The sequence below is a fragment of the Vulpes vulpes genome, chromosome 6, assembly GCF_048418805.1.
Source record: "Vulpes vulpes isolate BD-2025 chromosome 6, VulVul3, whole genome shotgun sequence".
Classification (NCBI taxonomy): Eukaryota; Metazoa; Chordata; class Mammalia; order Carnivora; family Canidae; genus Vulpes; species Vulpes vulpes.
The window spans coordinates 100932877-100955693 of NC_132785.1; the positions used below are offsets into that span (position 1 = coordinate 100932877).

Sequence of the window (22817 nt, forward strand, 5' to 3'; positions counted from 1 at the left end):
GTATTGGGGACCCTGGGTAGCTCAGTTGGTTAAGCATCCAACTCTTGGTTTCAGCTCAGGTCATGATCTCAGGGTTGTGAGATCTAATTCCACATTGGGCTCTCCTCTCAGCACGCAGAGTCTGCTAGGGTTTCTCTCTCTCTCTCTCCCTCTGCCCCTGCTCTTGCTCACATGTGCTCTCTCTCACTCTAAATAAATAAATAAACCTTTTTATTTTTTTTTAAAGGTTTTTTTTACTTATTTAATCGAGAGAGAGAGAGAGACAGAGATAGAGGTAGAGACAGAAGCAGGCTCCATGCAGGGAGCCTGATGTGGGACTCGATCCCGGGTCTCCAGGATCATGCCCTGGGCTGTAGGCCGCGCTAAACCGCTGAGCCACCTGGGCTGCCCTAAATAAACCTTTTTAAAAATCAGTTGTATTTCTATACACTAGCAATGAACAATCCAAGATGAAATTAAGAAAATGACTCCATTTTCAGTAACATCAAAACAAATAAAACACTTAGGAATGAATTTAACAACAACAACAAAAAGACTACACTGCTACACTAAAGACATCATCATGAAAAAAATTAGACTTAAATGGAAAGACATCCTATGTGCATGGATGAGAAGACTTAACACTGTTAACATGACAATTTGCCCCAAATTGGTTTAGAGATTCAATGCAATCCCTATTTAAAAAAAAAAAAAAAATTCTGCTGCCTTTTTCATAGAAATTGACAAGCTGATCCTAAATTCATTTAGAGGTGCCAGAGACCCACAATAGCCAAAACAATTTTGAAATATAAGAAAGTTAGAGGGGACTAGTTCTACCATTTCAAAACTCACTACAAAACTACAGTAATCAAGACACTGTGCTGCTGACATAAGGATAGACATATAGAGCAAGAGAATAGACTTGAGAGACCAGAAATAAACTCATACACCTATGGTCATTTGATTTTCAATAGCAGAGAGAATCCAATGGGAAAGAATCATCATTTAACAAATGGTACTAAGACATGCAAAAGAATGAATTTGGATACTATCTTACACCCTACACAAAAATTAACTCAAAATGGGCCAAAGACCCAAATGTAATATCCAAAACTTACATATAAAGTTTTATAACTCTTTTTAAAAAAAAAAGCATAGGTATACATATTCATGATTTGGGATAAGACAATGGTTTCTTAAACAGGACACCAAAAGAGCGAGCAAAAGAAAAAACAGAGAAATCAAATTCCATGAAAATGAAAAACTTTTGTGCTTCAAAGTATAGCATCAAGAAAGTGAAAGACAAATCCATAGAATGGGAGAAAAACTTTGAAAATTTATATAACAAGGAAGTTACATAAAGAATAAGTAAAGAACTCTTATAACTCAATAATAAGAAGCCGATGTAGTTGAAAAGTGGTCAAAGAATTTTGACGTTTATTCAAAGAAAATACACACATGACCAACCAGCCCATGAAAAGATGCCCAACATCACTGGTCATGAGAGAAATAAAAATCAAAACCACAGTGGTATAATTCACACCTATTAGGATAGTAATAATTAAAAAGATGAACAATAGTGAGTGCTGGGACAGTTGTAGAGAAATTGGAACCTTCGTATATTGTGAGTGGGAATGTAAAATAGCTCAGCCACTTTAGAAAACAGTTTGACACTTCCTTAAAATGTTAAACAAAAGATACATCATGATCTTGCAATTCCGCTCTTAGGTATATACCCAAGAAAATTGAAATCATGTGTCCACAACAAAACTCATATATATATATATATATATATATATATATATATATATATATATATATTTATTCATACTTTTTATCCAAAAAGTAGAAATAATCCAAATATCCATCATAATGGATAAACAAAGTGTGATATATTCAAACAATGGAATATTATACGTCAATAAGAAGGACTATACTCATGGAACATCTGGGTGGCTCAGTCAGTTAAGCGTCTGACTCTTGATTTTGGTTCAGGTCAGGATCTCTGAGTCATGGGATGGAATCCTCTGTCAGACACCATGCGCAGCAGGGAGTCTGCTTGAGATTCTCTCTCTCCCTCTCCCTGCCCCTCCTCTGCCTTTCTCTCTAAAATAAATAAACAAATATTTAAAAAAAAAAAAAAAGGAATGAAGTAGTGATACATGCTACAATATAACTGAACCTTAAAAACATTTTGCTGAGTTAAAGAAGCCAGACACAAAAGGCCACATATTGTGTGATTCCATCTTTGTGAAATGTCCAAAATAGCAAACCCATAGAGACAGAAAGTAGAATGCTGGGGGGAAATGGGTAATGAAGAATGACAGCTAATGGATATGAAGTTTCTCTTTTAGAGTAATTAAAATGTTCTGGAATTAGACTGGTGGTTGTACAACTTTGTGAATATACTAAAAAAAAAAAAAAAAAAAAAAACCTGAATTGTACAAGTTTAAAAGCATGAATTATATATGTGAATTATGCCTCAATTTAATGCTTTTTAAAAGCCTCCTTTTCACCAAATACAACCAAAAGAAGGTGGCCTTGAAAAGAGGAAGCAAACAGTTGGCAGAAGGGGGACATCCCTCATTCCTAGAGAAAGACTAAAAAAAAGCACAGTCTCTTTTTTTTTTAATTCAAAAGAATTAAAGGCGGTTTCTAAGGCATTCGTGTTTGAAGTACTGTACCAAATAGCAATTTCATCTAATCTAGAAAGTCGTTTCAGACAGTTCTGATTGAAAAGAAAGGGAAAAAAGATTTCCAAAATGACGTGCTGTGGGCAGATGTTTTTTGCTTTTTAGAGTGGCAGGAGTTCAAAGAAGGCATGTAGGATTCTCTGGCTGTGGAAGAGGCTTCAATCTCATAAGACTAGGAACATTCTCAGAGAAAGCAAGCTGAGAGTAAATTTGCGGGCTGAGAGCCAACCCCAGCTGGGGTGTCACCCAGTATAGGGGATGAGGATGTGGCTGGATAGGCCAGGAGATCTGGAAGAAAAAGTAACTAGGCAAGAAGGCCCTTCCCCGTCCCCCTCCTGCCCTCACCACCTTCCGGGGGCCTGTGCTGGGGCTGTGGGTTCACGGATGCTCTGGACCACACAGGTCCATTGATGAGACTGTGGCAGAGCCCATTTCTGTGTCCTGGTTGATAACTTGAGCAAATGGGAAAAGAACAGTGCGCCTCCCAGTTCTGTCCTTCAACCCCCTTGTTTTTGTTCTCCACAATGTAATAAGCACCTGCATTGGTCAAAATTTGCTGTTGACCTTGTGAGACCAGTCAGAGCCCCATGGGACTTGAGACTTCACTCTTCCATGGAGGGTGCATGGTCACTGGAGGAAGGGGGCACTGAAGGGAGAGGGCAATGGCCAGTGGGGCAGGGGTAGAATATGTGGGATGCCCCCAGAAGACCTTGGAAGCATCCCATGGGAAAACTCTACCCCCATTGTACTCCTTCCCAAGGCCCAGACTAAAGGCCTTTTTCCCCATAAGGACAAAGGAGGAGATAGCTAGTACATAGGTAAAACACCACCACTGCCCAGTCTCTGAAAGTCAGTCAGGAGAAAGGGGGTATCATCTCCTCCTGCCTTATCATCAGGGAGCAGCAACACTCACCATGGACCGCCAGTAGCACAGACTCTTCTCTGCAGCTCAGCCAGAAACAGTGGGGTCCTGGCCTCCAGCTTCTGCTGCAGAGGAGACCACCCACCATATGACAGGTAGTAAAAGAGGTCTACCACAAATGTTCTAGCCCCCTAAATGTGGGCATCTCCAAAATGGCCTCCTATCAATCAGTGGTTTTAGCTCCAGTTCTGAAATCAGATGGCCCCACATTCAAATCTCAGCTCTTCTACTAACAAACTAAGTGACCTTGAGCAAGGTGCCATCTCAAAAACACCTAAGAGGAACTGTTAGGTTTGGAGCTGAGGGAACTCATCCAAAGGTATAAACTTGAAAGTCAACTGTTATTGGAAGTAACTGAAGCTATGGCCCAGAGGGAGGACAGAATGGATAGAGGGCTCAGGACTGTCAGGGAAAATTATCAAAACCTTGGAATGGACAACAGAGCTGACTGGGCTCTGAACACTGCCCAGTGGGCCCTGCAGGGATTATCCTATTCTGTAGAGCTGTGCACTTTTGATTGCCTTCCTGTTGGCCAGGCTACTTTACAACTCTCTTAGGGGTAGAAGTTAATTTGTAGAAAAGTGATAGTAATGCAAATGATTGTTGTCCATAGCACTGTGACGAATTTTTGTCCCTACAGAGATATAATTGACTTTTACTCTGTAGGAAGATGACCCCACACGTTATATTTTATTGTTCTATAGGATATTAACCATCTTGCAGCTATGAGCAGATTCATTTCAGCATTCCTGAATATATCTGCATGTGTTCTTCAAATTCTCCTTTGACCTGATTTTAACACATTAGTGGTTTCTTCATTAATTAATGATTACATAAAATCTTTGATGTATTCTCTTACATTTGTGTGAGAGTCTTGGATTTTACCTTTTAGAAAATGATGCTTTAGCAGGACCAAGCCCTTGAGGAAAGCCAACAGATGGTGGAGGAGCATGACCTTGCGAAGGAGGGAAAGAAAATGCAGCCAGTGAGGCAAGGAAAGAAGGAGGAGTGTCTGGGCACAAAAGTTAAGGTAAGACTAGTGTTTTGAAAACAGAGTGAGCAACTAAATCCAAGGGGCATTTAATTAATTTTCATCTTACTTGACCACACAACTGCATTCAACCCACAGCCCTCCTTGCTGCTGCTCTGCACCACCAGTCCCTCCCACAAATGTGAAGCAACCTTTTCTAAACCACACAAAACACAGGATGTCTTGTTACTCCCTTCTCCTGTGACCAGAGGCCTACTGTCTGACATTTACATAACCAAGGGAGTCTACTCAAGCGTTCTTTGTAGAGCAAGGAACATTTACTTCAAGGTGATTTTCTGTTCCCAACTTGACTGAATCAGATAGCACTAAAAAAGAAGAAGAGAAAGAAGGAAGGAAGGAATGATCGAATGAAAGAAAGAAAAGGAAAAAAACTCAAATTTAATCTATCCTCACACCACTTTAAATGAAGTATATATATCCTGCCATACTAACATCCTTAAGGATTGTCCCACCACATTAGCATCCTTGGAAGACAGTCGGTTGGCAAATTTGATTGTTCCCTTCTTTTTCAACCACAGATAGGAACACTGAAAAGAATTATACAGCTGTGTTTGAACACACGTTAAGTTACCCAGTCCCTCAACCTTCCTGGTGCTTCTTACATAACCTTGAGATCTCAATTAAGCCCAGTTTCCCCCCTCTTTTTCCCATGTCTGACCTCTAGATAGATTGCATTTACCATAGCAACAATCTTCCTTGTCGGGTTCCAACTCCAACAACCAGAAGGCAGAGCAGGATGTAGAAAAACTACTGAAACCCAGCCAATAGTTTTTAAAAAGCAACCCCCTCCAGATGTTCTCTAACCTTAAAAAAGCAAAAGCCACAAGGAGCAGCTTGAAGATGCTCTCATGTTTTTCATCCCCATTTGTCCAGGTTGAAGGAAAATCCCTCAACTGCCAGTAGGCATCATTACTTTTCATTTGTTAAGCACCCAATGAATGGATCAGCCTCTTGAATTGGGTGCACTACTGCACCACCTGCTATGATCTTTCCAGGTGTGCCAGCAAATGACATTTAGCTAACAAGCCTGAAGTTTTTCTGCTCATCAGAAAGGCATTTTAAGACATTACCCATTTGTCTAGAACTGGAGGTGGCTACAGTCACCGGCATCCCAAATGGTACCACTTTTCAGCATTACAGATTTTAAATGAGAAACCTGAATCCCCCCAGAGGGATCTTCCCTCTCCAGAATTCACCGTCTCACTTTCTTCCTAAAGGCATGATTTCAAAGATGCCCTGGTGGTAATTTTCAAATTTTAAAGTTTTTGGTACCTATTCCAATGTCACTTGTGAGTGCATGCCAATAATGTCTCTGGTAAATTCCAACGGTTGCCATTCTTGAACTTTACCAAATGTCGGGTCATTCTAATGAGTAGCCACTAGATGGCAGGCTTCAACCTCCTAAAGGATCTCCAACACTTCAGTCTTGGTTGCCTACAGGGTTGGGGGACACTGGAATGACAAGCGTGGGCAGAGGCATCGCTTCCATTTATTAATATTCCCAGGCACAGCTTGAGGAGCTCTCACTTCACTTTAGGGAGATGATTTGTTTAGGCATTCATTTGGCTTAAGAAAAATAATTCACTAATCACGTGTCAGGTGTCGTGCTTTAACATTTTAGCTCCTGACTTAACAGAAAAAATGTCTACCTATGAGATCCACAAGAGGATGTGTATATGTGCAGAATATTCACCTACACCTACGTGTTAAAAGAGCAACATAATTTTCCAGGGGTCCCAGGGACTAAAGAATTTACCTACTGAGAAAATAAATGTAGATATACATTACTGGAACACACATATACAAATCAGAATGAAAAATCATATTAATAGCTTGCAAATACCGTTTCAAGTTCCAGCCATAATTATAACATTCACTATCAATCCTATTTGTTCTTTCTGACTTTTAATGACTCAGTCACCTACTCAAAGATAAGAAAATAAAAGTACAAGAATCTGCATTTTAAGGTGTCAGTCACATCTTCAAAAAGCAGAAAACAGAAAATCTGTCCCAACTTGTTTGGAAAGAGAGAATTATCACTTGTACCCATGAGGAATCTACCAGTTGGGGAGAGGGCTGCTGGGGAGGGAAGGCAGGGAACAAATGAGGACAGGGATCCACACTGGGGACGGTGGTTACACAAACAGAAATAATATAGGTTCTCCGGGACGAAATAAGGAGGTTAATTTAGTTGCAGCTGGATCAGGACGACTTCAGAGCAATAAGAATCAGGTAAGGGCAACAGAGACACTTAATAGAGGACATTTTAGACTCACAATAATGACATAATTTCCTTAGGGCCTTAAAAATAACAATAGCTTCCAGAAGGTAGTTAGCATGCAGACTTGAAGATTACTTCAGCTCATCCTGTTCATAAAGACACACACGCGGGGCCATCCCCAATCACCAGTAATTAGATTCCATCACTCTCTGTCCTAAGCAGTCTTGCACAGTGACCATTAACCCTCTGCCCCCGAGTGGGAGAAGCGACCTGAGAACACTGTCTGCACAGTCCCGGGCTCATAATGACAGCAGCCGTTCCCCTCCTTCGGAGTGTGCGTCTGCCCCCGGGGAGGGCCGGTGCACTTGGCACATTAAAGAGCGTTTATAAACAGTAGGTTAGAAGAGCTCAGGGGAAGAAGAACCATGTAACCAGTGATGGTTATTAATGACCATTATTATCCTTGTCCTGACCCAAGAACTATTCCTCCAAGAATGTTTACTTAGCATGCAGGACTGGAGCTGAGTCGAATGTGAGGAGCTCTGAAACTCTGCTATTAATCTACCAGTTTTTATAGAGAGAGGAGATTGCTTCATGAAGTTCTCTTCTTAAAAATTAATATATATAAATGAAAATTTTAGAGGCCCCCATATTCCACCAGAAGAGAAATGGATCGATCCTCTGTGTGGTGAGTCACGTAATAGAGGGCATTAGGGCAGGTTTCACATGAATAACATATTGATTTCCCCTTGTTACTTGATTCAACTTTATTCCTTTTGGATTGCCAAAGGCCTCTGTGACAGCGTAGGCTGCGGTCTGGAGGGTGGCTGGCAGCTGTATTTTCTGGTCCTTTATTTATTCATTAAAGTTTTGCTCTAACAACATCTGAGTGAAAGAGAGGATTCAGTTAAAGCCAACAAGTATGCTGATCCTTTCCGGATTTAAAAAAGGCCGTGAAGGTAGAGGCACCAAGAAAAGAGGCAGGCCATTCTCAGTGTGATTCATGCTATTGGGGGGTGGGGAGGGTTATCTTTTTACTTGTCAAAATTTCATATTCATTAATATAGTACCGTTAATATTTTATATGATACAAAAAGATTTTGAGGAAAAAGTGAACATCTCCTTTCGCATACCTGCCCCCTCTACCAATCCGTGCATCTCTTGTTGGTAACACTGTTAATACTTAGGTATATGTCTACCTGGGATTTTCTGTGCATTTGCATCTATAAATACATACATAGTTTTCTTTCCACAGAAATGGAATCACCCCGTATGTATTATGCTAAAATATGATGTCTCAGAGATCTTCCTGTATCAGGGTAAGGAGATCTCCCTCACACTTTTTAATAGCTACAGAGTATTGTGTAATTTGCAGCCTTTTTCATTTATTAATCCTCTTCCCACTGATGGGCTTTCAGAAGATTTCCAGTTGTTAAGTAATGCTGCAGAGCTCACACACCTTGGCCTCAGAGAAGGTCCCTTGACACATGGGCAGCCAGAGAAGAGGCAACGTGGCAGTAGGATAGGTCTGAGGTGGCCGGCGTGTGCCCTGGTAGTAACACCTCCCTGCCCTGATAGCCTGTGCCCCAGGGATGGGCTCAGGACATCTGAAAGGTCCCTCCATCCCTACTTAACCCTACCTTACCCCCATGGTGTTCAGACAGGTGTAGATGAGGCTGAAAATGAACTGCCAGGACTGACTAAGCTTTCAATTAAGATGAGGATATCAAAGCCAAGTAAACGGGTTGGATCCAATGACCTGATAAAGAAGGAACGTGAGGAGTGAACACGTCCGCAATAGACACAGAGACAATACAGCAAACAGAGACGTCTCAGCAGAATCCAGAGAAGGTAGACACCTCTGCTTAGGCCCACAGCCCAGAGAGAAGGGCAGGAGGGAGAGACAAGTCTGAATTCCTTGTGTCTTTATTCCAAAGAAACTGTGTTCAGCTGAAGACTCCCAAATTTGCTTTGAATTGGCAAGATCAAATCTACCACCATCACTGAAAACGATTTGAGCATTGTGTGAGTTTGTTAGGGCTGTTGTAACTAAACACCACAAACTGGGTGGCTTAAACAACAGAAATTTACTATCTGACAATTCTTTCAATTCTTGAGGCTCAAAGTCCAAGATCAAGGTGTTGACAGGGTTGCTTCTCCCAAGGGCCCAGAAAAAAACCACTCCATGCCTCCCTGTAGCTTCTGGAGGTTTTCTGGCAATCTTTGGCCTTCCTTGGTTTATGGAAGCATTACTCTGACTGACCTCTGCTTCTCTCTTTATGTGGTGTTCTCCCTATGCCCATGTCTGTGTCCAAATTTTCCCTTGGTGTAAGGACATTCATTGTATTTGATTAGGGTCATTCCAAATGAACTCACTTGATTACCTCTATAAAGGATCCATCTCCATATAAGGTCATATTCTGAGGTACTGGGAATTAGAACTCTAACATTATCTTTCTCAGAGGACAAAATTCATTCCATAACAAGTGTTAAGTTCAGTTAAAGAGAAATAAAGCTCTACTTTTGTGCACTTGAATTATGTATATTGAAGTTTGAACCCCCAAAACTAGTTCACTTGCATCAAGAAATGGGAGAACTAAAAAAAAAAAAAAAAAAAAAAATGGGAGAACTATTTCTTGTCTATCCTTAAAGATGCTTGGCCTATAACTTAGAAAATGTTTTCTCACAAGTTTGTCTCTAAATTTAGCAGAGTTTGGGGCACCTCAGGGGTGCAGCAGATTGAGCATCGAACTCTTGGTTGCAGCTCAGGTCATGATCTTAGGCTTGTGAGATCAAGCCTCGAATAGGGCTCCACACTCAGCACAGAGTCTTCTTGAGATTCTCTCTCTCCCTCTCCCTCTGCCCCTCCTGCTCATGCGCGCTCTCTCTCTCTCTCTCTCTCTCAAATAAGTAAATAAATTCAGCAGAATTTGCAATAATCCCCAGAAAATCTGTTGTCTCACCTCTGCAAAGGAAGACCCTCAAGTCTCTGGGAAGGACCCCACTGGCCACAAAGTCTACCAGAGAATCAGCCCTAAGATGTAGCAGTTAAGTTACCAGTTGGTGGGCCCTGCACTGCAGAACCACAAGATGAGATACCTACGCCGGGCCGGGGGGTCTCCCCTGTTGTCCAGGGAAAGCATAGATATCTAAGAACAGGGAGCAGGCCAGAAATCAGGAAGCTCGGGTGATGGCTCTGGTTGGTATGCAGCCTTCTCAGGATGCTTCTCATGATTCATTTTCCTGTTCATCCCAGAAAGAACCAGGGTAGCCTCAGAAGGTGGGCTGCAGGCACCTCAAGGGGTGGTCCAGGTGCCTGTGCCAGCATTTTGAATGATCATCTAGAAAGCAGGCAGGATTTATCCCAAACTCAGGGAGGAAGAAACTTGTCAGAAGCCAATTTACTCTGAATTAGTTAATACCTGAAGTGAGGTTAGCAATTTGGCAGCAGCTAGCATTATGTGGAGCTTCCGAACCTGCCATTCTCTCTTCACAGGTTCTATTAAGACATCCAGTTATGGAGTTGGTTATGGAGCTTTGTTGGGGGCTGTTGGTTTCTCGTATATGACTGCTCTTTTGCAGGGGTGCGGAGTGGGGTGGGGCTTAGGGACAGGGGTTGTCAGCACGACATGGGGTGGGACCATCAGAGACTGCAGCACTACATCATACCTGAGAGGGAGCATGGAAAACCACTGTGACAAAAGCAACAAAAAACACAGAGATACACCACAGGGAATTGGTAAGTGGCTGACACCTAACTACAAGATTGGATTAACTCCAAAAAGCACAAGTTGCATATCATGTGCATCACAGGCTGGAAGTGCTAGAAAAGCAGCCTCAAATGATGACTGATGAAATGTGGTAAATAAATGCCCCACTCCCTGACTCCAGCTGGAAGAGTCCATACTGGCTGTAGAGTTCCCCAGGGGCATAAAATCCAGTTGCCCATGGGGGTGTGTATAACACCCCTTTGCTTGGCTGCCTCTCTTTCCCCTTCCTCAAAGAGTGTTTCTTGGCATTACTTCCCAAATACACCCCTGGTTCCATAATCCTCATCTCAGAGAAGACCCACCTAGGAACACTTGCTCAATTGAATTGTTCATATTTCACTGAGATGTAAGCCAAGGTCTGAACACAGATTTGCTGAGAAATCTACCCTATTCCACACTGTGTGGGCTGAAGGGACATGCAGCATTAACAGAAGACAAACTCTAGGAGGACAGCAAGTGAGAACCGTGGTTGGAGGTGTGGAGAAAAGTCGGTGTCACTGAGACAGAAAGGGTGAGTGTGGAGGAGCTGTTTTTTCCTGCCATGTCTGCAGCACATCTTAAAATGAGAACATGTGCCCTCTCCCCCATCTTCTCCATTTTCTTCAACCCCCATCTACTGATTCAGGAAAATGTCCTGAGCACATGGCTAGCTCTTGCTGGCTCTCTTCTGGATCCAGCCTGTCCACAGGCCTCAGGAGTTTCCACACTCCAGACTTCTCTGTCCCTTAAAGTTTACCCTTTCCTCTGTGGAATCCAACTGCCCTGGCTGTGATGGGGTCCTATGTTCAGTTCAGATGAGGAAGACTATGAAGTCCATGTCACCCTGGCATCTGAGCCCCATCTTCCCAGGACTAGAATGAGCCCTGTGGACTCCTATACTTAGTTCTCAACTGGCTCAGGATCCAGAGGGCAGATGACATGAATAAGTGGCACTTTAAAATACCAACAGTCCCCAGATATGCTACTCGCATGAAGGAACAGTGGGAGGAGAACACTTACCCTTGTTTTGCTGGCAGAAGGAGTGTTTCACTGCTTCATTTTGTGGGCAGAAGGTCAGATGGTCGACCTGGGAACAAACTGGCAGCAGCAGGTGGCAGGAGCCACACAGCCCTACTCCAGCTGCAAACATCTGGCTTCATTCTGATTCATTTAATGAATATTAGTTCTCTTCACCTCCTCAAACCAGCTGCTCTGGAAAGCAGATTAGTGGCAGAGAAAAGAGAGCCATTCATGTCCTTAGCCAAGTCACTTCACCAGTCAGGGCCACAAAGAACTGCCCTCTTTTCTCCAGTCTTCCCAAGTCTCACGTTGCTCCATCTCCTTGAGCAAATATGTTTTCCTCTGCCAACCAAGTCTTTGCCTCCCCCTTGGTCCTGCACTGCAGTCAGGCCCCAAGGTGTCTCGCACCCAAACCCATCTTCAGCAAATCGGAATCCTAATTCCTCTTCCAGCTTTAGGACTCCATGGTTCTGTGTGCCCACAATCCCCCACACATAGAACTTCCTAACACTTCAATTCCCCCAGCCTGAGAATCACTGCCTCACCCTACCTGGAAGTTGTGTAACTAACTGTAAATAATTCCCTTAAAATCCACTGTAGAGGTGAAACCCTCAAGACTCCATGAAAGACCCCACTGGCCACCAAGTCCACTGAAGAAGAGACCCTAGGAGGCAGCAAGGTAAGGTACCATGTGGTGTGTCTTACACTGCAAATGATGGAGAGCTATGCACTGTATCACCCAGGCATGGGACAGAAAGGCAGAGGCAAGGTAGAGGCAAGCTTGTGCTCCCTAAGGGGACTCTCCTCCCTCTGGACTTACTGAAATTCATTTCTGTAAGAATAGGAGGGCAGGGAGAGGATGTTCTATCACGGTGAGATCATGTGAAACAGCTATTTCCAAGCCCCAGGCACTGGCCTACATAACTCAGGGAGGCTGATTTGTGTTAGCACCAAGGCACCTATATAGTCATGGGGAGTTCACTGTAATAGGATTTGACCAAAAGGATGTTATCCCTCCTCCTGGGACTCTCATTCTCTATAACCTGACACTCCAGGAAGGCTACCAGGCTTTCCACTGAGACAGACCATGAGGGAGGGCCTAAACAAGAGCAGAAAGATCATAATCACTGCAACAAAGAAAGGACACAAACCAACTGCCCCACCTCTGTGAAATAGGCACAGTTCAAATTCAACACAGCAGATGGTTTGCCTCCAAAGTAAACATCTCAAGTATCATCTTGAGATGTTTGACAGTGATGTCCACCTGGCCTGGGATCTTTGACTCTTCTGCTACCCTTTCCACCAGCAGGGAGGAGGGAACTGAAACTCAGTACTATACTTACAATGCCATTTTCTGCCTCAAGTGTAGTTATTTGGGCTCATATCTCACCTCTGGCTAGGGGTGAGAACTCTGGGCTGAGAGTGAGGAACTGGGTTTGGTCTTAGCACTGAAAGGCTACAGATCAAGGGGAAATCTTTTACCTATTCTAAATCCCACTTCCCCACTTCAGAAAATAGATGGATAAACCAAAAAATCTCTAAAGTCCTTCCATCTCCTAAAATATCTTTACTTTTATTCAATTTAAAGATGCACAATGGTTTCATTGCGTGTATAGGCCATATTCAGGAAGGGGGTAAAAGAGGCAGATGGTTGAGAATAACACCTTTTCAAGACACCATTAAAAAGTAATTTATATTTCAAGACTCCCATTCTGTCTTCTTGGAAAGCCTGAAAGAAATTCCTTCCTTTATCTGGTTGCCAGACAACCTTTCTTTGAGGCTTTCATTTCTCTTTTTTCTTTAAAAAGAAATATAAATCTAGCTTTGGATACCTGGTTAGGAGTGAAAGCTAACTTCAGGTGTCCCTCAGCAAGAACATGAATTACAGTCGCCTACCAGTAGCGTGGCTAAAATTGAAAGAATTTAAGGGAAATGCTTTAAGGCAGATGATGAAACTAAAAATGGCTAGTAGACACTGGAGGATAGGAAAAGCTATAGAAAGATTGATAATTAAATAGTGTACTGTATTTAGTGACTCTCTACTTTGCAAAAATGTCTTCCCAAGTAGTATTTGTCTTCATGTTAGCCTTTTGAAGAAAAAGGGCAGATAGTCCCTTTTTAATTGGTGAGCACTTACACCCAAAAGAATAAATGACTTGCCTTAATTTTCCTATATGACTAATGGCAGAGCCCAGGCTTTCAGCCTTTAGCTTGGTGCTTGACTTCTGGGTGAGAATCTACAGAAGACAAAGGTTATTTACATCAATCAGCTTCCATGAGACCAGCAGCCAAAAGGGGCCAGGACAGAAAAAGACAAGAAAATAACAAGCTGGTCAGGCAGTGAAACTCTAGGCAGGAAAATCCAGGGTTACTTTTGGAGGCAGCAAGAAAAATCATACTTCTTATTTCAAGTCCCACCCAGCCCTTGTGAGAACATTGTCTGCTGGGTGACCAGGGCACTCCACTTGTCAGGAGTCAACACAGTGTTTTAGGAGGAAACAGAAAGAAACTCAACTGTTAAGATCCTAAAATTAGGGTACAGTTGGCTCTGTTGTTTCAGGTTCCTAGCACTATCTTACTAGTCTGCAGAAATAAAGACCATTTGTCATTGTAATGTATTTGTTTATTTGTTCACCTTCCTATTAGACTATAAACCCATTGAAGGCACAGGCTAATGAATCATTCAGTGAAGTTTAAATTGGCAGGGAGAAATCACGTCCATTTAATCTGTAAGGTTATATATGCTTGATATATTCGGCCAAGAATGCTGGAAGCTTAAAAGCACTGAAAGTCATGAGGTAGTGGTCTTAATATCACATACCTACTAGAGTTAAGAGATTCATTCTTTCACTTTGTTGTGGCAACTAAAATCATGGTGAAAAATTCTCAACAGACTTTCTTTGCCGAGACCAACTGTCAAGATCAATTGCCAAATTTGTTTACCATAAGATTAAGAGTGGAGATGTTAGAAAGAGGTCAGAGTCATATCATTGTATTATTATAATAACTAGTATTATTCCTAGATGGTATTGCTATTGTGTAAATTCCTTTTAAATATATAGTCTATCACTGTATTTTAAGTAAACAAATTACAACTTTAAGGAAATGTTACGTAACTCACAATCAAAGATACATAAAAGGAGATGAACCAGAATATTAAACCACTTTCAAGGTGCCTGGGTGGCTCAGTCAGTTAAGTGTCCAACTCTTGATCTCAGCTAAGATCTCCATCTCAGGGACATGAGTTTGAGACTCACATTGGGCTCCAAATGGGGCATGGCATCTACTTAAAAAAAGAAAAAGTTAAACCATTTACTTTCAAGGATTTAAGTAGTACTGATGCCTTAAAACATAGTTCATGAGTTGTGCTTCACAGAAACTTTAAAAATGGGAAAATAAGGGGCACCTCAGTGGCTCAGTCGGATAAGCATCCAACTCTTGATTTCAGTTCAGGTCACAATCTCAGGGTCATGAGATTGTGAGATCAAGCCCTGAAAGAGACTCCTTCTCCTTCTGCCCCTCCCCCTGCTTGCACATGCACACACACTCTCTCACTCTGTCCAAAATAAATAAATAAAACTTTTTTTAAAAGGGAAAATATTGTATAAAGACAAATAATTATACAATTAATGGTATTACACATAAAAAGTCAGAAAAAATAATGAAAGAATGCCACCAGGAGCAGCAGGGCAGCCACCCAGAGCAGAAGCAGAGGAAGCCATTGCTAGCAGTTTCCTATGACCTAGAGCACCTGAGGGGCTAGGTGTCATGAGGCTGCCTAAGCCTAATCGTTTCATACCTGGGACTTGCATCACTATTCAAGGATGTATGCAAACAGTTCATGCCTTTGATAGGAAATATTCCTGGGTACCCATCAACCTTTTGGTTCCACATCCAGAGGTAGAAGTGAGGTGAGATGAGAGGGTAGGAAGTAATGGCAAGTATCCAGATTTTTCTGAACAATACTCTTGCTCCCAGGTACCCAGTGGGCTAGGCAGTCCATTTTCCTGCCATTTCTTTTTCCTCATATTCTCCAGTGTCTATATAACGTCTGGTTCACATGCATTTTTTCCCTTACTACCATCATTGTCTCTTAGCTGGGTTTCCATCTAAACACTTCTTTTCTCCCATTCTAACTGCACAAATATGAGCTTTGAAGACCTCCATTGACTTGAATGTTGACCCTGCTAATAGTGGCTTAATTCAGGTCTGCAAGCATTGATTCCATCTCTTTTTCTATTATGCCACATAACTCCTCTCCTAAAAATCCACAGTGGTTCTGTGTGGCTTAGCAAATCAAATTGAGATGTTTCTTTTGCTCAGTCTTCTTACCCAATTGCCTCTTATATCCCCATCTTTTTCTCCAAATTCACAGAAGACTCTCTTCACTAATCAAGCAGACCCATTGGGCATCTCCAAAGCCTTCTCAAAAGCCCTTGGCCAGACTTTAAAATATTCTCCTGCCTCCTTCTACAAATTCATGTCTCTCTTCCTTCCTTGAAAACCTGTATCAGACCTCACCTCTTCCAGGAAGCCCCCCTAAATGGTATCACTTCCCTCCATTCCACTCTGACTACTCCTCAGCATTTCAGCAGTGCATATATTCTCTTCATGGTTCGTATTGGCTGACACATAGTGGGCCCCAAATAAAAACATGTTGAATAGATTCTATTGATTCAGCCTCTGAGCCATCTCTCATCTGTGTCCCTTCCTCCCTATTTGCACTGTCACAGTCCCATATATAGCTCTCATCATTGTCCCTATGGACCATCAAAATAGTCTCCTAAGAGCTTCCTTTCCCTCTCCTCCTCCCTTTATTCAGACTCCACAGTGCCACCTAAGTGAGCTTTCTGAAAGCAATCTGGTCACATATATTATTCATGGTTTCCCAAAGCTGTTGGGATAAAGTCAAAAGATCTTACCATCACTTTCAAGGCTCTTCATAATCAAGTCCCAAATAATTCCTCTGGTCTCCATTACTTTCCACTATTGATATATCCATGTTTGAGGTAACCCTTTAAAACAGGGTATGCCTTGTCATTGCTACTCCTTTTGCTAGAAGCATCCTTCCCTCTTCTGTACCTGATAAACTTTTGCTTATGTTTTGGAGCCTATCACAGATGTCACCACTACAGCTTGATGGCTGGCCAACCCAACCTTGGGGCTAGCCCTGCTCTTTTCCAGATCACCGTCAGTTTAGTCTGGGAGTGGGGTAAGGAGGAGCAGGGCACACTGAGCATAGTGCATTGTAATTGCTAGTTTGTGAGCCTCTTGAAAGCAGGACCAAATGTTCCTATCTTTTGCAACCACAGCCCCATTAGAGTACTTAGCTCCTAGGATGTTCTTAGTATTGCTGAGTAAGTGAAAAAAGCATTTTGTTCACACCATGTTAATTTGCATTCACTTGGAACCATATACTTCTAGAGCTGAAAGGGATATTAGAAAATATCTTTTCTAACCTGCTCATTTTTCACACGAAGAAACTTCAACCTATAAGGATTTATGTGACTTGCCCAAGATCACAAAGAGGCAGTGAGAGGCATCAACCCTGCTCACCTGATCTATACCATCTTCTGTTTATTGTACATTTAAAGTCATGATGCCAAAAGACAGTAAGTGCCCCAACTGGAGGGGAAAGCATCTTCTTCCTTTGCATTTCAGGAGAGCTACATACCCTCATTTGAATTCAACAAATATGACTAAAAGACATTTACAGACCTGAAACTCTGCTTTGCTATTGTGTAATTACCCCCTTGATACCATCTGGAAGCACATTTTAGTGAGTCTATTCAGTTCACTTCAAATTTTAAAAATTCTTCAGATCCAATGAAAATATTCAAAACCTCTCTTAGGACAATGTATATTAAAAGATTTAAGTAGGGATGCGTGGGTGGCTCAGTGGTTGAGCTTCTGCCTTTGGCTCAGGGTGTGATCCTGGAGTTCTGGGATCGAGTCCTACATCGGGCTCCCTGTGAGAAGGCTGCTTCTCCCTCTGCCTATATCTCTGCCTTCTCTCTGTGTCTCTCATAAATAAATAAATAAATAAAATCTTAAAAAAATAAAATAAAAGATTTAAGTAAATAATTATGGATATGGGCTTCTGATACACAAGATCAAGTTACAAAGTTCCAAATTTATGCAATTAGTCTAGACAAACACCAATGTCCAGCTCTTTCATTCAGACTCTGTCTCACAAAATGACACCGACGATAATTTTCACTTCTCAGATGTGAAAAGTTGAAGAAAGACAATAATAGTGATGATCATAGTAATAACAGACACATGGAAAAGCAAATGACAGTGTCTGTCAGTGGGGAAAAAGGGGCACTCAGATTCTTCTATCTTTTCAATATTCTACTATACTCTAACAAAGAGAAATGTTCCTCTGCAGAAAAAAATTAGATGAATTCATACTGTACTCTTTTCAGCTATGCAAGGCAATGTGCCCTCTGAATTCATCACTACCTCCTATCTGTTGACACTATCCATCATGAGTTTGTAGCCTTCTAACAACAGAGCAAGCATCTTAAAAGTTTCCAAAAAAATTGTTCAAGTAAATACACAACAAAGATTTTTCAATCATTTGCCATAGAAAGGGTAAAGCCCACTTTAGAGAGATTCAGTAGCTTTTAACAGAACATCCATGCACTAATATATGCACAGCCTGTAAGCGAGGAGGTTATCTTTACGCTCCTACTAATACACTCCATTTCCACTCCTTTGTCCTACCTACAGTTAAAACAGGCTTCGGTAGTCACATTACTGTCATTCTGAGCTATCTCAAAGTTAAATCATAATGAGCTTTGAGATTGTTAGTTGTTTCTCTCTTGTTTCTGCAGAAATGCAGGCTCCTTTTCCATTTTGGAGGATCTAAGCCTCCAGGTTTCTATGATTGCCTCTCACGCCTTCTCTCTTCTTTTATTCTCTTCCCTTCTTTGGCTCAAAAAGCAAACTCATTACCAAACCAAATGCATAAGCCTCCCACACAGAATCTGGAGGAGAAAGACATCCCATTTAATTCAGAGAAGCCATTTCAGAGGCTAGCCATGGTCCACAGCTTCACTGGCCTACAAGACTCGTCAATTATGACCTGACTAAACACAGGACTGTCTCTCTGAAGACTGCTCTGCCGTCTGAACAAAATCACCGACCTGGAAAAGCAGCTACCTTTCCTGTGGAGTACCCCAATCGCCAGCAGTTTACAATTTAAAAAGTAAAATGATTATAATAATAAACTCTTATATAAGCATTAATATGTGTCAGGTACTCATCAAAGCACTTAATGTGTATTATCTCATTGAATCCTCACAACCTGTGAGATAGATGCTCTCATTACCTTTGTTTTACAGCTGAGTAAAATGAGGCTCAGAAAAGTTAATAACTTGCCTGATGTCACCCAGCTAGTGGGTGGCAGATGCAGACTCAACTTTAAATGCTCTGGTTCTGAGTTTATGCTCTTTACCACTATGCTATGCTGCCTCGAATTAAAGGATAAATGTATCTATTAATAATATTCTTCTCACCAAAAGTGCCATAGAATCCATTTGGAAATCCAGAATTTTATCGTAGAGATAGCAAAAGTAATAAGAATAAGAAAGGTAACAAGGAAAAAAAAAGAAAGATAACAAGGAACATTTATCGAGGGCTTACTATGTGTCAAATACAGCTGTTATTATCACTTCTCATTTTCCACATAAGGAAACCCAGGTTAGGGACCTTGCCTTCAAACCACAAAGCTAGTAACTGTCAGGAATTGAACTCATGCACCCTGACTCTTAGATCATCTCGGTCTGTTACTCTGTCTTCCTTCCATGAATGTGAGGAACATGAGGTATGGAGGAGTATAGTATGTTATGCAATACAGTAACCGGGTCTAATTATTTTCAGAGGTAGTCTTTGAAAAGCTCACACCAAACTGCAGGTCTTCTGGGTCTCAGCCTTATGCTTTTTTCTCACAGTGGCTACCCCTCCTATGTTCCTTATCAGTAAATGCCACCCCTCTGATCACAGAAGTCCAAGTTTGACACCTGAAATCATTCCAATTTCCTCTGTGATGTTCAGCACCCTAGAGCCAATGTGTCATTATGGCCCACTGCATCTGCCATCAAACCCTTCTGGAACCTATACCTTTTTTGCCTGCGGGATAAAGTCTACACTGCTTCACATAGTCACTTAAAGGTCTTTACTGTCTTATCTCAACTTTCTTTGCCAGTATCTGGCCACTACAACTGACTCTACCCAGTATGCATGCACACGCATGCGTGCACACACACACACACACACACACACACACACAGAGTGCATTGCAATGTAGTCATGCTAAAGCTACATAAAAGCCATACTTCTTCACACCCATATTGCTTTTGCAAACACTGTTCTCTTTGCAGGAATTACTCTTTCCCAATCTCTTCATTTGGTAAATTCCTATACAACCTTTAAAGCCTTCCTGTGTTTAGCCAGGCAGAGTTAGTCACTGTTTCCTTGGTAGTCCCATGTCATTTTTATAGTATTTATCATTCTATGTTCTCATTTCTTATCAAACTATAAATTCTAGGAGTGCAAGAATTTTGTCCTAAATTACTTTGCAACACTTGTACCTAACACCATGCTTCTTCATACTAAAGACTAAGTAACTGAAAGTTGAATTAAACTAAACTTCTCTCACATAACAGCTGACCCTATTGGTCTAGCTCCTTGCTACTCAAACTGGGATCTGACAGTAAGGCTCCATGTGACTAGTGTTTGAATAATATTTCAAAATGAACCTCCTTTCTCTTTAGTGATAATTTACAATAATCTGGAACTATTTTTCCTTTCTAATCTAATGAATATAATGAAAGTCAACTCTACCACTCTTCTAAAATTTGTGAGAGTTCAGAAACATGAAAAATTTGCGGGCGGCTCAGTTGGCTCAGCGGTTTAGCGCTGCCTTCAGCCAGGGCGTGATCCTGGAGACCCGGGATCAAGTTCCGTGTCGGGCTCCCTGCATGGAGCCTGCTTCTCCCTCTGCCTATGTCTCTGCCTCTCTCTCTCTCTCTCTCTCCGTCTCTCATGAATAAATAAATAAAATCGTTAAAAAATTTGCAACCAGGTATTATTTATTTAGGGGTGCCCAACTTGGAGATACTATACTAAGGTAACTTTTACCCTCTTGGTATAAAACAGAATAATCTATGAACAATCAGAATCATGTTGAGTAGGACAAAGAAAAAATGTAAAGTTCTTTTCACACTCCAAGTTCAAAGTTTAAATTGGTCTTGGAACTCCAACTAAATTAATACGTACATTTAAAAAAGAATATATTTCCTTATCAGCTTACAGAAGATAAATAGCAGGAGTTGATAGTGCCTCATATTTAGAGCTACTAAGGCCTGCAAAGTATTTTTCAATTAATTTTTCCTCCCAATTCTAGGTGGCAAGATGGTATAGCTCCTATTCATTTTAAAAATGAAGAGAATAAACCACAGAAAGTTAAATGATTTGCTGAAATTACCCAAACTCCTACCTTCTGGGAGTAAAATAGTAGTAATAATTTATTAGGGCTTACTGCATGACAGACAAAATGCTAACCATTTATCTGAATTATCCCATGGTACTTTATCAGTACCATGAAGTAAGTGCTATCCTATTTCTTCAACTGTAATCTTTTTTTTTTTTTTTTACATTTTAACATCTCTAAAATGGATGAATTTGCGGGCACCTGGGTAACTCAGTCAGGTAACCATTCAACTCTTGATCTTGGCTCAGGTCATGCTCTCAGGGTTGTAGGATCGAGCCTCATCGACTATGTTCAGCAAGAAGTCTGCTTGAGATCTTCTCCCTCTCCCTCTGCCCCCATCCCTGTGTGCACACACTTGCACTTGCTCTCACTCGCTTTCTTAAATAAATAAATAAATAAATAAATAAATAAATAAGCAGGCTGAATTTTACAATCACTGTTGTGTCATAGTTTAATTAGCAGCAATTTTTCTTCCTTAGTTGTACAAAAAAGAATGGTGGTATCCTAAATCTAAGAAAATACAGTATCAGCCCCATTTCTACAGGAGAGAGAGCTTAGAGCTTATCCAAGGTCAAACAGCTAGTGAGTGGCAGGGCCAGAATTTGAAAGCTCACCCACTCACGTTCAACCAACCACATCACCACCTCAACAGCTAGTCTACACACAGAATCCGACTTGCCAATGTGGTAATGGATGCTCTACATTGGCCTTAGGAGGCAGCAGTCTCTTTGGTTGCCAGGGACACTTGGAAGAATGATGTATGATGAGTGAATGAAAAATCAAGTTTCCCCTTAACAAGGGGCCTTTGATTTCATTGGGGCTCTTGCAGTGATATGAAACATCTATCAGTAGGAAAGGCCTGTGGGAAATGCTCATTCTTCCTAGAGACTGGAGCTGGGTTGCAACACCTTCCAGGGGGTGCCATGCGGTCATCCCTCAGTTTTGCATCTCTCTCTTACAAAGGCAGCCAAGTGAGAACTCACCTCTGATTAGATCATCACCTACTGTGAACTTATTCTATTTCCTAACATAAGGCCTGATTTTCTTCTAAACTGTGAAAACCCTTCTAAGACCATAGTTAAGTTCCCATTATTGGTTGTATTTTAAAAAACAAATTTGGCAAGGCTTAAACTTGGCAATAACAAAATAGATATGTAGTTTTCATTAATGGGAATTAAAGTTGTATGCAGAAATTGGAATGTGTCAGCTGCTGAGAGAGAGAAGCAGTTGATTTGGACAGCAGTGTGACTAATTAGGTTTTCTTTTGTGAAAGAATTAGTTTGTATTGATTCATTTATGTCTGATGTAACTCAGTAGTCCTCCCCCTGCCTGGGGGAAGTCTGCCTAGACTAGTAAAGTGATAAGAAGCTGGCAGAGCAGCTTGGCTCTTTGGGGCTATGTGTACCTCTCAACCAAATCAAGTGTGCAGGGCCAGTGTGACCAGATCACCCTCATGGGTGTCAATTCCCTGAGGAGACACAAGCCAACCCTGTGAACCATCCCTGTTGGCTGGATATGGAAGCCCTAACACCAGGGTTGCCCTGAAAAATCACTAGAGAGAGCTCACACTCTGAGCTACAGAGCTTGCACTTTCCTGATTCAATAAACCAAACGAAATAGGGACCTGTCCTATTTCTCATGCAGGGAAAAGCTCACTCTCTCTCTGGATTCAGGCCTTTACTA

General features: G+C 41.5%; 1 long non-coding RNA gene across 1 annotated transcript in view; it reads right to left on the reverse strand.

The window, feature by feature from the left end:
* The window catches only part of LOC140599381 (uncharacterized), a 212650-nt gene that overhangs the window by 177957 nt on the left and 11876 nt on the right, over window positions 1-22817 (reverse strand). Inside the window, exon 2 of the long non-coding RNA XR_012002203.1 lies at window positions 4480-4549. This is a non-coding gene — a long non-coding RNA (uncharacterized lncRNA). The remainder of the gene's footprint in view (window positions 1-4479; window positions 4550-22817) is intronic.